Source organism: Bos indicus, chromosome 19 (assembly GCF_029378745.1).
Source record: "Bos indicus isolate NIAB-ARS_2022 breed Sahiwal x Tharparkar chromosome 19, NIAB-ARS_B.indTharparkar_mat_pri_1.0, whole genome shotgun sequence".
NCBI lineage: Eukaryota > Metazoa > Chordata > Mammalia > Artiodactyla > Bovidae > Bos > Bos indicus.
Window position 1 is genome coordinate 64,555,242 of NC_091778.1, and position 16,104 is coordinate 64,571,345.

At 50.4% G+C, this 16,104-nt stretch overlaps 1 long non-coding RNA gene across 1 annotated transcript; it reads left to right on the top strand.

The window, feature by feature from the left end:
* Positions 1 to 1,051: 1,051 nt before the first annotated feature.
* LOC139177674 (uncharacterized) lies at positions 1,052 to 15,511 on the top strand. The gene is made up of 3 exons (XR_011562218.1): positions 1,052 to 1,472; positions 4,064 to 4,211; positions 11,121 to 15,511. It is a non-coding gene; the product is annotated as an uncharacterized lncRNA (long non-coding RNA).
* Positions 15,512 to 16,104: the final 593 nt, after the last annotated feature.

Here is a 16,104-nt window from a genome sequence, read left to right on the forward strand (position 1 = left end):
CCTGGAAAATTCCATGGACAGAGGGGCCTGACGGGCTACAGTCCATGGTGTTGCAAAGAGTTGGACAGGAGTGAGCAAGTTACACACACATAATACTTTTTTGAATAAACCTAAGTTGATTTTCTAACTTTGTGAGTCTGTTTCTGCTGTGTAAATGAGTTCATTTGTATGAATTTATAAACCCGTTTTCAGTGATATGTCATGATATTTGTCTTTCTCTCTCTGACTGACTTCACTTACTATGCCGAGATGAGTGGCTGGCTTTCATCTCCGTAAGGGGCTCCAGCAGAGCCAGACTGTGGGTCATCCTCGGTGTAACAATGATGTTTCCCCAAACACAGAAAGTTCCATGGGACCCCTCCTGACAGCTGGCCCTCAGGGAAACCAGGTCCTCTACTGTGGCATAGATTCTACTGGAAAATTGATATAATACCCAATGCCCCAAATCATATGGTTGGGCTTTCCTTATTGTGGAATGAGAGTTGGCCCAGGGTGCAGGCAGTGGGAGGGTGACTAGTTCTGGGGGGCCCAGCAGGGGGGCAGTAGGGCTCGAGTAGGGCAGGAAGCGTGGGGGTGGAGTCAGGGTGGGAGCCTCCATCTGCCAGAGCTGTCAAGGTGTTCCTGCAGAGCTGGACGCTCCCTGCAGGTCCTGGGTGGCATCTCCCCCGCTCCCAGCTCAGTGTCATCTCACAGGCTCCACAGGAGCTGCATCATCCAGGAAACCACACACTGACTGGCCTGTGCAGGCTGAGGGCAGTCTCCAGAAGGGCAGGTGAGGGTTGCCCCGCCCCAGGTACCAGGCCGTTTCTGTTAAATCCCCAACCGGCCCTTTGGCACTCTGGCCCGTGTGGACAGCCTGCCACCTGGGTCTCCTGATTGAGCCCACACATGTCAGGTCCCCTCTGGGGGGTGGGCTTTCTCCCCGCCTCCTAGCCTCTCCCCTCCGGGCCCTCCCTGGACCCCAGTTCTCTCCTGGGAAACCCCTCTTCCTCCCACAGCCAGGCCCTGCCCCTCTCCAGTGTCCCCTGCACGTCACCCCTCAGAGAGGCCCCTGCACCTCCAGACCGGCCCCTCTCCTGTGACACCCCGTTGGTGTTCGAATTCCCACTGGCCAGTGTGCTTTTCTGGGTGATGGCGTCCTCATTCCATCCCCTGAATGTCCAGATTGGGGGTGGGGAGCTGAGGAGAAAAGACAGGGGGAAGTGTAGCAGAGCTCAGTGAGCTCCGCCCTTAGCAGAGCAGCCATTGCTGTGTATCATCGCTCTGCACCGTTAGGGCAGGTCCTGCTCAGCCATTGGTTGATGCCTGGGGGATGGCGCCCACTGGCAACCAACTGTCAGTGAGCTGCCATTAGAGTCCTGCTCAGTCATTGGGCAGTGCAGCAGTGAGCCCCGCCCACAAGCAACCGTCGGTTAAGGAGTGACAGTTAGAGGAGTCAGACGAGTGGTGGTCCTGAGGTAGAGGAGAGTGAGGTAAGAGGTGGATCCTGGCCTTCTCCCCGAAGCCCTCCAGCTCACCTGGCCTTGCGGGCCCCAGAGAACAGGCTGGGGATTGTGTCCTGCAGGACTCCAGAGCCCTCGCTAAGACCACCCGCTAGCCGAGGCTGAGGCCTTGAGTGCTAAACCTTGCCTCCATGCTGGCAGCAGTGGCCATCTGCCTGGGTCGCAGTCTGAGAGACCTGGTCTATCCCCCTTTGGGTGGCTGAGGGCCAGCTGGGCTGGGTGCCTGGCTGCCTCAGTGATGATAGCTGGGCAGGCTATGGGGACTGGCTCTGAGGGAGCTGTGAGCTGAGCTCTGCCTCTTCTTAGCCAGGGCCAGGACCCTGGAGGGTGACAGCTGTGCCCTGGGACCTTGCCCTTTCTTGTCAGAACAGAGAATAACATCGTTTGGTAGCAATTTACAGGAACATCATTACCAGACCATGATCTGACCTCAGGAACAAAGGATCTGACAGCAAGAAATCTTCAACAACTAACCACTCCCCTCCCTCACCTTTTGCTTTTAAAGAGGCTTGCTGAAAACTTTTAGTAACTTTGGGGTTATGGGCATGAGCTACCCCTCTGCTCGCATGGCCCTGTAACAAACCTTTCTCTGCCCCTGACTCCAATGTTTTAGTATTGTTTGGCCTTACTAAACTTTACAGTAAGATGATGCTGTGAAAGTGCTGCACTCAGTATACCAGCAAATCTGGAAAACTCAGCAGTGGCCACAGGACTGGAAAAGGTCAGTCTTCATTCCAATCCCAAAGGAAGGCAATGCCAAAGAATGTTCAAACTACTGCACAGTTGCACTCATCTCACACACTAGCAAAATTATGCTCAAAATCCTCCCAGCCAGGCTTCAACAGTACATGAACTATGAACTTCCAGATGTTCAAGCTGGTTTTAGAAAAGGCAGAGGAACCAGAGATCAAGTTGCCAACATCCTCTGGATCATAGAAAAAGCAAGAGAGTTCCAGAAAAACATCTACTTCTGCTTTACTGACTATGCCAAAGCCTTTGTGTGGATCACAACAAATTGTGGAAAATTCTTAAAGAGATGGGAATACCAGACCACCTCACCTGCCTCCTGAGAAATCTGTATGCAGATCAAGAAGAAACACAACTGGACATGGAACAACAGACTAGTTCTAAATTGGGAAAGGAGTACATCAAGGCTGTATATTGTCACTCTGCTTATTTAACTTACATGCAGAGTACATCATGAGAAATGCTGGACTGGATGAAGCACAAGCTGAAATCAATATTGCCAGGAGAAATATCAATAACCTTAGATATGCAGATGACACCACTCTTATGGCAGAAAGTGAAGAACTAAAAAGCCTCTTGATGAAAGTGAAAGAGGAGAGTGAAAAAGCTGGCTTAAAACTCAACATTCAGAAAACTAAGATCATGGCATCTGGTCCCATCACTTCATAGCAAATAGATGGGGAAATAGTGGAAACAGTGTCAGACTTTATTTTTTTGGGCTCCAAAATCACTGCAGATGGTAACTGTAGCCATGAAATTAAAAGACGCTTGCTTCTTGGAAGAAAAGCTATGACTAACCTAGACAGCATATAAGAAGCAGAGACATTACTTTGCTGGCAAAGGTCCATCTAGTCAAAGCTATGGTTTTTTCAGTAGTCATGTATGGATGTGAGAATTGGACTATAAAGAAAGCTGAGCATCAAAGAATTGATGCTTTTGAACTATGGTGTTGGAGAAGACTCTTGAGAGTACCTTGAACAGCAAGGAGATTCAACCAGTCCATCTGAAAGGAAATCAGTCCTGAATATTCATTGGAAGGATTGATACTGAAGCTGAAACTCCAAACACTTTGGCCACCTGATGCGAAGAACTGACCCATTGGAAAAGACCCTGATGCTGGGAAAGATTGCAGGTGGGAGGAGAAGGGGACAACAGAGGATGAGATGGTTAGATGGCATCACCGACTCGATGGACGTGAGTTTGAGTAAGCTCCAGGAGTTGGTGATGAAGAGGGAAGCCTGGCGTGCTGCAGTCCATGGGGTTGCAGAGAGTCAGACACGACTGAGCAACTGAGTTGAACTGAACTGTGTTTAGGCACAGGGACTTGTGTTATTCAGTAACAGAAGGAGGGAGATGGAGGAGAGTGGGGTGGATGCTGGTGTCAGGAAAAGGCCCAGGAAGAAAGGAAAATGGACCAAAAGGGGCTCCCCAGAGGGAGGAAGGCGGGCAGTGTTGGGGGGGCTGGGCCAGCAGGGCAGTGTGGGCAGCAGGGAGTGGACCTAGACTGCAGAGTTCAGTGCTGAGATGGTTACTTGACTGGGCTAAGGGATGCCCAGAAGGCTGGTAAAACTATTCTGGGTGTGTCTGTGGGGTTGTTTCCATAAGAGATTAGCATTTGAATTCAGAGACTCTGGAAAGGGTCATGGTCATCAGTGAGGGTTTTGCCCAGTCCTCTGAGGGCCTGGAGACAGCAAAAAGGCAGGGTGGGGGGAAGGAGCATTGAAGGATTAGGGGGGTGACAGGGTGGAGGATGGAGCTTGTTTTCTGAGCCTGGACTTCTGTCTCCTAAAATTGCCTTTGGTTCTGGTTCTCAGGCCTTCAGGCTCAGAATGGGACTTGTGCTGCTACTGCCCTCGTTCTCCTGCCTCCAGGTTTGGAGAGAAACCACACCACTGGCTTTCCCATGCCTCCAGCTTGCAGATGGCATGGCAGCTTCTGGGACTTCTCAGCTTCCATCATCATGTGAGCCAATCCCACCTAAAAAATCTCTTTCTAGCCATCTATGTGTAACCTACTGGTTCATTGTCTCTGGAATGTCTGACTCTTTGCGACCCCATGAACCCAGGCTCCTGTGTGTATGGAATTCTCCAGGCCAGAGTACTGGAGTGGGTTGCCATTTCCTTCTCCAGGGGATCTTCCTGACCCAGGGATTGAACCCGGGTCCGTTGCATTGCAGGCAGATTCTTTGCTGTCTGAGCTACCAGGGACGCCCTTTTTTGGAGGACATTGAGTTAATAGAGATGCTTTTTATTTTAATTTATTTCTAATTGGAGGTAATTGCTTTACAATACTGAGATGGTTTCTGCCATACATCAACATGAATCAACCCTAGGCATACACACGTCCCCTCCCTTTAACCTCCCACCTCCAATCCCATCCCATCCTGGGGTTGTCTCAGAGCACCAAGTTAGAGCTTACTGAGTCTTACAGCAAATTCCCATTGGCTGTCTATTTTACATATGGTGCTGTGTGTTTCAGTGTTACTCTCTGAATTATCCCTCCCTCGCCTTCCCTCCTGGTGTCCACAAGTCTGTTCTCTGTGTGTGCATCTCCATTGTTGCCCTGCCAATAGGTTCATCAGAACCATCTTTCTAGATTCCATATATATGCATTAATTTATGATATTTCTTTTTCTCTTTCTGACTTCATTCTGTGTAATAGGCTCTAGGTTCATCTACCTCATTAGAACTGACTCCCATGTGTTCTTTTTTATGGCTGAGTAATATTCCATTGTGTATAGTACCACAACTTCTTTATCCATTCATCTGTTGATGAATATCTAGGTTGCTTCTGTGTCTTGGCTATTGTAAATAATGCTGCAATTAACATTGGGGTACATTTGTCTTTTTCAATTATGGCTTTCTCAGGGTATATGTCCAGTAGTGGGATTATTGGATCATATGATAATTTATGGGACTTCTCAGGTGGTGCTAGTGGTAAAGAACCCACCTGCCAATGCAGGAGACATAAGAGGTGCAGGTTAGATCCCTGGGTTCGAAAGATCCCCTGGAGAAGGGTCTGGCAACCCACTGCAGAATTCTTACCTGGAGAATCCCATGGACAGAGGAGCCTGGCGGGTCGTGGTCCATGGGGTCACAAAGACTCGGACACAACTGAAGTGACTTAGCATGCACGCATCATTTTATCAGAGGCTCAGTTACGTATTTGGTAATATCAGAAACAATTTTCTGAAGCAAGTGACATAGAAAATATAGCTATCAGTTATTAGTAAGGTCATAAGTAAGAATGTAAGTCAAGAACTTCCATTAGCCATAGCCCAGTATATCTCCAGGTCATCTGACTTCTTTGTAACCCCATGGACGGTAGCCTTCCAGGTTCCTCTGTCCATGGGATTTCCTAGGCAAGGATACTGGAGTGGGTTTTTACTGAGAAGTGCCATTCCTTTCTCCAGGGGATCTTCCTGGATCAGGGATTGAATCCATGTCTCCTGCTTTGACAGGCAGGTTCTTTACCACTGAGCCACCAGGCTTACATAAATCACCTTACAGATGTATCTATTTTATGCTGATAACTTAATTTTGATTGTATATTAAACCTCTACCTCCCCCCTCATGTTTTGGATGCCACAATTTACCTCTATTTATATCATGTATTCATTAACAAATTTTATAGCTATAGTTACTTTTACTACCTTTGTCCTTTAATATTTATATTAGAGTTAAATGATTAACACACAACCATATTCAGCATTCAGTTCAGTTCAGTTGCTCAGTTGCGTCCGACTCTTTGTGACCCCATGAACTGCAGCACGCCAGGCCTACCTGTCCATCAATAACTCCCAGAATTTACCCAAACTCATGCCCATTGAGTTGGTGATGCCATCCAACCATCTCATCCTCTGTCGTCCCCTTCTCCTCCTGCCCCCAATCTTCCCCAGCATCAGGGTCTTTTCAAATGAGTCAGCTCTTTGCATCAGGTGGCCAAAGTATTGGAGTTTCAGCTTCAACATCATATGCTGAATTTGACTACATGCTTATCTTTATCTACTTGCATCCTCTGTTTTCATATGAGTATCATGCCCTTTCAAGGCAACTTGAAGAACTCCTTTCAGCTTTTAGTGGTAATGAACTCCCTCTGCTTTTGTTTGTTTGGAAAAGCCTCTACCTCATTTCTGAGAGAACACTTTACCAGGTAAAGTGCCGGGGTCCTGCCCCGCTGATCCAGGGTATTCGAAGCGGGGACGGCATCGGCGACCTATTTATTTAAATATTTTATCAAAGATATAAAGAGTAATAGGATGAGGATAGCTCAGTAGGAAAATTCAGTGGAGAAAAGAGGCTGAGTAGCTTGGTTTACGTGGGAGACCAATAAAACTTCAAGACAAGAAGTTTGCACCACTTACGTAGGCCGCAGGCGTCCTTCCGTTCTCCCGAAGGAGAGGAGACACTGAGGCCTCCCTGGTCAGATCTTAGAAGCCCAGGCATAATTAGTAAGCATGGCTGGTTCCGCGCTCCAGATAGAGACTCAGCCAGAGTGAGAGAGAGAGAGCGACATGGGGAGACCAGTATTTCGAGAAACTGATCCCAATTCTTTATTTTCCGTGGTCTACTTTTATACACTGAGATGTTATGCAAAAGTCACGCAGGGTCAGCAGTCCTGACTTTTATCAAAGTCAGGTGCTTCATACAAATGTATACAGAGGTCTTAGGGGTGTTACATCATCTTCTGGCCAGGGGGGCCTGCTGACAATTTATGACCCTCTCCTTGTGACAGTGGTCAGTCAACCAGGACACTTATTTCTCCAGGGGTGATTATTCTTAAAACAGACACTACCCAAATAAAGTTACATTCCTATAGGGTGAGGCTATAGTGGGTTTTAGTTAAGGAAAGAATTTACTTAGCCTAAGGTCTAACGTGATTTATATCAAAGGTTAATACTTATTTCTTCTATATATTCATTAATGTGTGTAAGGGCAGGTGCCAGGGACCAGCCCCAGCTGATCCAGGGTATTCGAAGGAGAGACGGCCTAGGTGACTATTTATATGCTAATTAGAGATATAAAGAATAATAGAATGAGGATAGCTCAGTAGGAAAATTCAGTGGAGAAAAGAGGCTGAGTAGCTTGGTTTATGCGGGAGACCAATAAAACTTCAAGACAAGAAGTTTGCACCACTTACGTAGGCCGCAGGCGCCCTCTCGAATAGCGGAAGGTGCCTCACCCTAGACACCTTCTCGAGTGGGTCTTAGAAGCCCAGGCATAATTAGTAAGCATGGTGGGTTCCGCGCTCCAGATGGAGACTTCAGCCAGAATGTGAAAAGAATGACATGGGGAGACCAAGCGCTGGTGAGCAAGGCCCGTAGCTTTATTTTCAACAGGGGCTTATATACCCTAAGTTACACATAGAGGATTATAGGGGATGCAAAGTCAGCAGTCTTTGATTCTTATCAAAAACCAGGGTTTCTTTCCTGCAAATTTATCGTATACAAATGGTTTAGGTGATTTACATCATCTTCTGGCCAGAAGGCCTACTAACATTTTATGACTCTTGACAAGGACTTATCAACAAAGACTTATTTTCTCTAAGAGTAATTATTTTAAGGTTGGCGCCATCTTCCAAAGATAAAATTGCATTCCTATAGGGTGGATGTGTAATGGGTTTACAACAAAGGAAAGAATTTATTACCTTAAGGATCTAAAGTTACTAACACCAAGGCCACTACTTATTTTTTCTACATACCAACTATTAATTAATACATCTTCAAGGATACAATTCAGGGGATGTGAAAACTTGGCAACAAACATTGACTCATCAATGAAATCCTTTACTAGTCTTATTCTGACAGTTTCTAACTCTCTGAGAGGCTCTAAGCTATTTGAATATCTTAAGCTTCTCATGCCTCTGGAGGCTGGGAGACTGTAAACAATCATATGCATAGCTGCAGGAGTCCAGGTAAACTTGTCAGGCGAGTTAGAGAGCCATCTGAGGGGTTTGGATTTAAACACTCCTAATTGCCCAGGAACTTTATTAATTGGAGCTGAACTCTTTGACAGAGAGAGCGAGATGGTGGTAGGGGACAGCCCCCAGTAAAGTCAGAGGTGAGAGCACAAAGCAGTAAAGTAGGCAGACTCTGGTTTTTTGGGGGAAGATACTGGAGAATATCCGGGGAGACTCCCGAGGCTCGATCCCGCCTTTTCGTATGCCGAGCCTCCTTCCTCATGACCTTTGTCACGAGCGGAATGTCTCTCGCCGGCTCCCGGCAGGCAGGGGAGGCAGGCAGGGGATATGGAGACTTAGCAACAAACATTGGCTCAACAAACGAAAAAACCCTTCACCAATACAATTTCTAATCAGCCCATTATACTTAAACTAGTAGTTTTCTAACTTTTCTAAGGAACCTGTTTTTAGAAGGTTTAAAGCATCTCGTGCCTCTCACGGTTGGGAGGCTGTGAGCGATCATATGTGGCTGGACAAGCCTGTCAGGCAGGCCAGAGAACCTTCAGAGGAGTTTGTAGGTTAAAACACTCTTGTCACACCCGGGAGTTTTTATTAACTGGAGCTGTAAGTTAACTCCTTCTCCGAAAGAGGTGGTGGGGGACAGCCCCCTGTAAAGTCAGAGGTGTAGGTGAGAGCACAAAGTAGTAAAGTAGGCAGGCTCTGGTTATGGGGGTAGATGCTTGAGGATTTCCAGGGGGACTCCTGAGGCTCGATCCCGCCTTTGCGTATGTCGAGCCTCCTTCCTCATGACCTTTGCCACGGGTGGAGTACCTCACTCTGGCCCCCAACAGTAAAGTATTCTTTGTTGGCAGTATTTCTTCTTTTAGAATGTTTATTAATATTATATCATCCCACTCTCTTGGCCTGAAAACTTCCTGCTGAGAACTCTGCTAATAGCGTTCTAGGGGTTCCCTTGTATGAGATAGACTTTTTTTTCTGTGTTGTTGCTTTAAAAGTCTATCTTTTATTTTAGACAGTATTGTTAAAAAATAGGGACAAGATTGTTGTGTATTGAAATTTTCAGATGACCTATTAGCTCTGTAAACTCAGATATCAAAATTTCTCCCCAGACTTGGCAAGTTTTCAGCCATTATTTCTTTAAATATACTTTCTGACCTCTTGTCTCTCTCTTCTTCTGAGACTCTGATACTTCTTAGATTGTTCACAGGATTCACAGGATTTTTTTTTTCACTCTTCATTCTTTTATCTTTCTTCTCCTTTGGTTGAATAATTTCAAGGTCCTATCTACTACTTCACGAGTTCTTTCTCTCGATCCATTGAGCTGTTGATGTTGTCCATTGCATTTTTAATTTCATCCATTGTATTCTTCAGCCTGAGAATGTCTACATAATTCTTTTTTAAAATGATTTCTTTCTTCCTGCAGAACTTCTCATTTGTTCATGTATTGTTTGCTGAATTTTAGTGATTATCCTCTGGTTTTTAGCTCACTGAGATTCCTTAAAAGTTATTTTGAATTATTTATTGGGTAAATTGCAGATTTCCATTTCTTTGCGGTCAGTTATTAGACAGTTACTGTGTTCCACTGAGGGTGTCATGTTTCCTTAAATTTTATTTCTTTAAAGATTTTTTTACGGAAGTGTAGTTGACATACAATATTGGTTTGGGGTGTACAGCATAGTGAGTCAACATTTTTATATATTATGAATTGATCACAATGATAAGTCCAGGAGCCTTTTGTCGTCATTAAAAGTTACGGCAATTTTATGGACTGTATTCCCTATGCTGTACACTACCTCCCTGTGACTTATTTATTTTATATCTTGATCTTGATATTTCATATTCCTTGAAGCCTTGTGTTGCTGTCTTCACATCTGAAGAGAAGTGACCTATTCCAGCCCTTATTGGCTGACTTCAGGAGAGAAACACCCTCTGTGGGCTGTGCTAGGAATTCTCACATCGTTACTGTGGGGATGCCTGCCCCACACATCTTGTGGCAAACGCTGAAGCTCAGGTGCCCTCTCTGGATCCTGCAGAGCCTGGCTGACAGTATCCCTTTGCTTTCCCTAGGGCCCTGCTCGGTGGTCCATTCTGTGGTTTCTCCTAGGCCTGCCGACCCAGTTTTCTGCTCAGGCTCCCTGACTGCCTGAGTGCATTCTCATGGCTGTGAGCGCATCCACAGGGAAGGGTGCGGGGGGAGGCATCAGGTGGGTGCTTACCATGCAGGCTTTTCAGACCAGGAAGGTCTAGTTTAGTCCTGAATTGTCCCCTTGGGGGAGGGGCAACATGGAAAACTCAGGCTGTTTCTCTCACCCTGCTGAATGCAGCCAGTATCTGATTGTTTTCGTCCAGCCTTGTGCTGGCACCCACTCCTGGACTCTGGGCTTCCCACAAAGGCTGTCTCGTCTGTGGGTGGCCGTCCAAATTGGTTTTCTTTGGGGGAAGGTAGTAGAAATCTCCTGTTCCACCATTTTGATGTTGCTCCTCTTCCTTGTGATAGTTTTTGATGAAAATTAGACTTTTGAGTGCAATAATGTGGTAACTCTGGAAATAAGTTTCCCCCTCTTCCCCAGGGTTTGCTGTTTGTGAAAGTTACTGATACTATTTTTGTGCTTCTAATTGTTGTGGGCAGTCTCCGAGCTGAGGACCAGCCTGAGATGTAAACTTAAGATCTCACATCTTTTCTCAATCTTTCTTTTGGCTTGTGTGGTTACTTCCTATTTTCCCCTTATATACACTTGTTTTTGAGTTACTGTCCAGTGTCCTTCATGCAAAACAGGCCTAGTGCTAAAGAAATCTCTTATTTTGCCAGCCACAGGATTCTTGGTTGACTATTTTTTCCTTCAGTGCTTTGAATAAGTCAACCCACTGTCTCCTGGTCTCCCAAGCTTTCTAATGATGAACTTGCTGATGACCTTATTGAGGTAAATATGATGAGGGTGGTCTTCTTTTCAGGAAGGCCACTAACAAGAGTCAGCAGAACTCCTTCAGCCTCCAGAGACTTTTCTTGCAAAGTCCAGAGCATCAGGGTCTTGAAAGCTCCTCCAGGTGTTTGACACTGAATAAATGTTACTCCTTGTCACGGAGTATGTAAGTGGACAAGACATGATTGACTGTTTACTGCATGGTGGCCACCGGGTAGATGAGGCGGCCAAAGCCTGTCCCAGGAGCTGGTGCCTGCTGGGCAGTGCTGCCACCAGAAGGTGTCGCCTGCAGAAGAGACCTGACGCCAGAGACCCTACTTCTTGATGCTGAGCTGAGTATAAGAATCACAGACTTTCCCACTCAGCACCTTCTGTGATGGCCACTCACCTAGACGCGTGGAGCCTGGGAGTGGTTCTGTACTCATGGGGCCTGGGTCCCTGCCCTTCATGGGACTGGACTTCTGGGAGCTGCAGCAGCGGATCCTGCGTGGGCAACACCATGTTCCCACTTTATCCCTCTCTTGAGATAGAAAAATCTCTCTGAAACAATGATAATAATTGACCCCAACAATGAAGGGGTCACTTGAAGTGACCCATGAGGCATCCGTGAGTGAACATGGACCAGGAGGAGCCACTCAGGCCATCCAGTGAGCTGCCGTGTGACGAGGACTCCCGGGGTGACAGGTGATGACCATGGGCTTGGGGTGGGGCCATACAAGGGACTCTGCATGTGTCCTGCATGCAGGATATACAGGGGGATAGGAGCCCAGGTGGGGGTCATCCTGTCACCCTGAGGCCCTCCCCTTCTGCTGACCTCAGCACAGGTTGAGCCTCTTGGGCCCTGAGGTGGGTGCCCAGGATGAACCGCTTATCCCCGTGCAGTTTTGTGAGGGGGAAGGGGACCAACCTGGGGGGTCAGAGGCCCACACCCCCAGCCCTGGTGAGAACCTGGGGCTCCTCCTCTACCAGCAGGCCTGGGGCCCCAGAGGAACCGGCTGCCCTGGGTGTGTCGCCCTCCAGAAGCTCCCCCAATGTTGGGCAGCCCAAGTGTCCCAGCACCGCTCCAGCCACAGCCAGAGACAGTAGGGGTGGCTGGGAGATTCTAGAACTGTACTTTAAAGCACTTATGTTGTAGACTGCCCAGCCATAATCCTCATCACAAAGTGAGCCCAAGGTAATTCCCCATGGCCAGCGAGGGAGGAAGGTCAGGCCACACCCCCTGCATTGAAGTGGAGGGCAGGAAGATGCTGAACCCTGGGCCCCTGGAGGCCAGGGCTGGGTGCACCCTGGGGGCGGTGTAGGCAGTGCCCGCTGTGTGTACCCTGATGCCTGGGGAGAGAGAACACGGTCCAGGAGAACACGGGGGTGTTCTCTGCCCCAGATTCAAATCAGGAGGATGTCCCACACCACCACGGCCTTCAGAAGCATCGTATTCAAAATACCTGGCCAGCTCGGACGTCGGCCTGGCACTGCCTGGGGACAAGAGGAAAGGCCACCCTGATGCAAGCCCACCCCTTGGTCCCATCTGGGTGGGGGCTGGACTGTGGGAGGCTGGACGGCCTTTCCTGCAGCACTTCTCCCCTCCCCACCTCTTCCCTGTCCTTTCTTCCAAGTGAGTAGAGGAGGGGACGGTCCTTCTAAAGCACCGGGAATAAACATGATGCCCCGGGAAGCTGTATCACAGACACTCTGTTTTGCGTCCCCCGTGCCTGGAACTGGGGCCGTGCATGCTCCAGTTAGAGACGCGTGTAGGCATGTGGTCCTTGGAGTTAATCAGAGCAACTAAACAGAAAAACGATCTAAGAAAATTATCACAGTGACTCCCGACACTGCCAGTGTGGTCGTGAAGGGGAAAGACTTGAGCCGCACTGCAGGACCGGAATATGGAAAGTGTGTGCTAGCTTCCTGCACTTGTGTTCCAGAACACTTCAGAAGGACCGAGGGGATCTCCGAGGCCCTTACTAGGAGAACAGAGTCTGTGAACCAGGCGGCATGGGCAGGCAGAGAAGGCGGCGTGGGCATGGCCGTCCCTGCACAGCTGTCTCCTGACTGTCGCTCAGGGGGCCTTTCCATGGCGAGTTCCCCTGTTTACAATGGGCGGTGGAGCAGCCCCATCCTGGGGATGCTCCTGTGAGCCACACGTCCCAGGGGGAGGAGTCAGGAGGAGACACAGCAACCTAGAAGGGCGAGGGCCAAGAAAAAGGGCCTTTAAAATACTAAGTTCCAGAGTCCCGGGAACCAGGTGTTTCCACTTTAGGTGGTGAGGCTGTGTGTCTGTGTCCGGGGCTTCCCCCTGGAAGCCCTGGGCGGCTGCATGTGGCCCGGGGGCCCTGTGTGCTCGGCTGTCACCATGCAGTGACGCTGCCCATGGGTCCACGCCAGACCAGTTGGAGAGGACCGTCCTCCAGGCCCAGAGAGCAGGCTGGGAAGCAAGAGGTCTGGGACGGGGTAGGGGCCCTGCTGTAACCTTTTATCTTCCCAGTTCTGGCTTTCTTTGCGCCAAGCAGCCCAGTGTGCGGTTAACCAGTGCTGCACTCCTTGAAGTCTGTCCGCAGCTCTCATCCCCTCCCTGTGAGTCCCAGTTCCTCACGGGGGTTTTGGGGTCCTCTGTGGCCGCCCCCTGCAGGCCCACCGTGCAGGTCCCAGTCCAGCTGGGAAGATGAAACGGACCCAGTGACAGTGCAGTCACCCATCCAGGGACCAAGGAGGACACACAGTACATGCTCCCTGCAGGGGTGGGGTCAGGGCAGCTGCTTGAAGGAAGTGGGTCCCCATGTACGGGTTTGACCACAGGGACTGGAGAATAGGCATCCGGGCAGGACGAAGCTGGAGTGTCCGGCGCACACAGGACTGAGGCTGGGGAGTGGGCGCTGGGCTGGCCCCCTCTCTTCCAGGACCACCCCGGCTGGTGCTTTGTGTTCTGTGTCTCCAAACTGAAACACCCCTCAGTTCAGGGCTGGAAGGCAGTCGGCTCCCATGACAGACACTGGGCTCAAGAGACTGGCTGCTCCTCTATGAGCCTTGGGCCGGGCTGGCTGGGCCATGGCTGCCTCAGGTCAACCTCATTGTTGACTGAGGGAGCAGAGAAGCCAGGAGCAGGGAATGAACACAGGCGCCTTCCACTGGACAGGACGCCTCCGGCTGCCGAGGCCCATGAGCTCTGTGGGGGCTGAGGGAAGCCTCCAGGTTCCAGCTTCAGTAAGGCAACCCCGCCAGTAATCTGCAAGCAAAACTCATGAAAGGCACCCGGCAGCCCATGATTTTCAACTGATTCCTGAATTAGGGTTCACTTCATGCAACTTTCTCTCTCATAAAACATGACCTGTAGGTACAGAGTGAGGCGGTTGTGAAGGAACATTGGAAGCGATGGGGCCAAGGCGTCCAGGCGGCTCCAGCAGTCTCGTGCACTTCCCAGAGTTCAGGCCGACCTTTAGCAGGTCATGTGCCCTCCCAGGACTACAGAGCTCCCACCTCCTAGCGAGGCTGGTTGTGCGACCAAGCTCTCCCTCCAGACAGGAAGGGAGTGGTTTGCACAAGCCCTAGAATCCGCCCTAGGAGAGAGAAGCAGATCCTCCTCCTTCTCTCTCTGTCCTGCGCGTGGGGACGAGGCACCTCCTTTGGAGGAAAGGGTGTCAGGGACAGGAGCCTCCTGGACCTGCCCTGGACTGTCCGCCTCCGGACCCAGCGTGAGGGGTGCCAACTTCCATCTGCCTCTCAGCTGTGGGGCCTTGGTTCCAGCCGCGGAGCCTTGTCCTAAGCAGGATGGCAGTGCCAGGGGATATTTCCCATGGGTCCCTTGGGTCCGGCCACTCCCAGGAGGCAACTGCATGACGTTTCTAGCCCCCGCTTGTGTGGGCGACAGCCGAGTTCAGCTCCAGCCCACTACCCCTCCAGGAGGCAGTTTCCGGACAGGCAGCTGGCAGTCCAGGGCCGCGACCTCTCAGCTCCACCCAGAGCCACCTGGGGGTGACGTGGACCCGGATCTGCAGCCTGGGCTCCCTACATCCTCGGCTTGTTCCCTGATACTGGCGGCCCTGGCAGTTATTTACCCCAGTCATCCTCACCGGGAGCGCCAGCCCCAACCTACACCAGTTCTTCCTTCTTTCCACTCGCCTGGAGCTGCTCTCCCGAGTGGAGGGCATTCCCTACACAGAGCAGGCAGGAACCAAGGGGGCAACTGAGCCTTCACACCTGGACCCACCGTACAAACTGTGTGTGCACTCAACTCCCAGGAAGGGCAGGACTTTGGAGGGAGTGGGGTGCCACCCTCCTTTTATCCTTGTTTGGACCAAAAGATAAGGGCCCGAATTAGCATGGCAGGTGCCGGAGGGGAGGGCGGGGCAAACAGCCCCTCCGCCCCTCCCCGGGAGGCCGTGCCCACCCAGAACCCCGCTCCGGGGCGCCCGGTCCAAGCCCCGACCGCCCTCTGGTGCGCGCGTGCCGAGTAAGCGCTGCAGACACGTCCCTTGTGCTGCGGGCCCCCTCCCCTGTGGCGGGGCGCTGAAGAGCACGGCGAGGGAGGGTCGCTGCTCACCAGGGCCCTCCCTCTGCCCAGCGAGCGCCGCCCCGGGGGGAGTGTGTGTGTGGGGGGGGGGAGAGGGGGGGCGGGGGGGCGGGGCGGGGGGGGGGGCGCCGGCTCCTCCTGGGGGTGCAGGTCTGTGTGGGTCCGTATGGACCCGCCGCGGTGGGACTCAGCCTCCTAACCGCCACTCTCCCCCACCCCACAACATCAGCTTGGCTTCTGATGTTTTCATCTCCCTCGCTGAGCTGCTTGCTTCAGGGTTAAATTCATTTTATTGCCTGTCTATTTGTAAAGCCTGACAAGGCCCCTGTAATAGATAGATCAGAGGGCTGCGCTCAGAGGTCAAAGGTACTCACATGTTGGGAAGGGGATCAAAACAGAAGGAGGGCTGCCAAGCACAGCCAGGGCTCCCTGTTTGCTGTGCAGACTTACTAACTACCAGAATTTCCTCATCTGTCTCTGGTGGGCGGCTCTGCTGGTTTCACTGTATCCA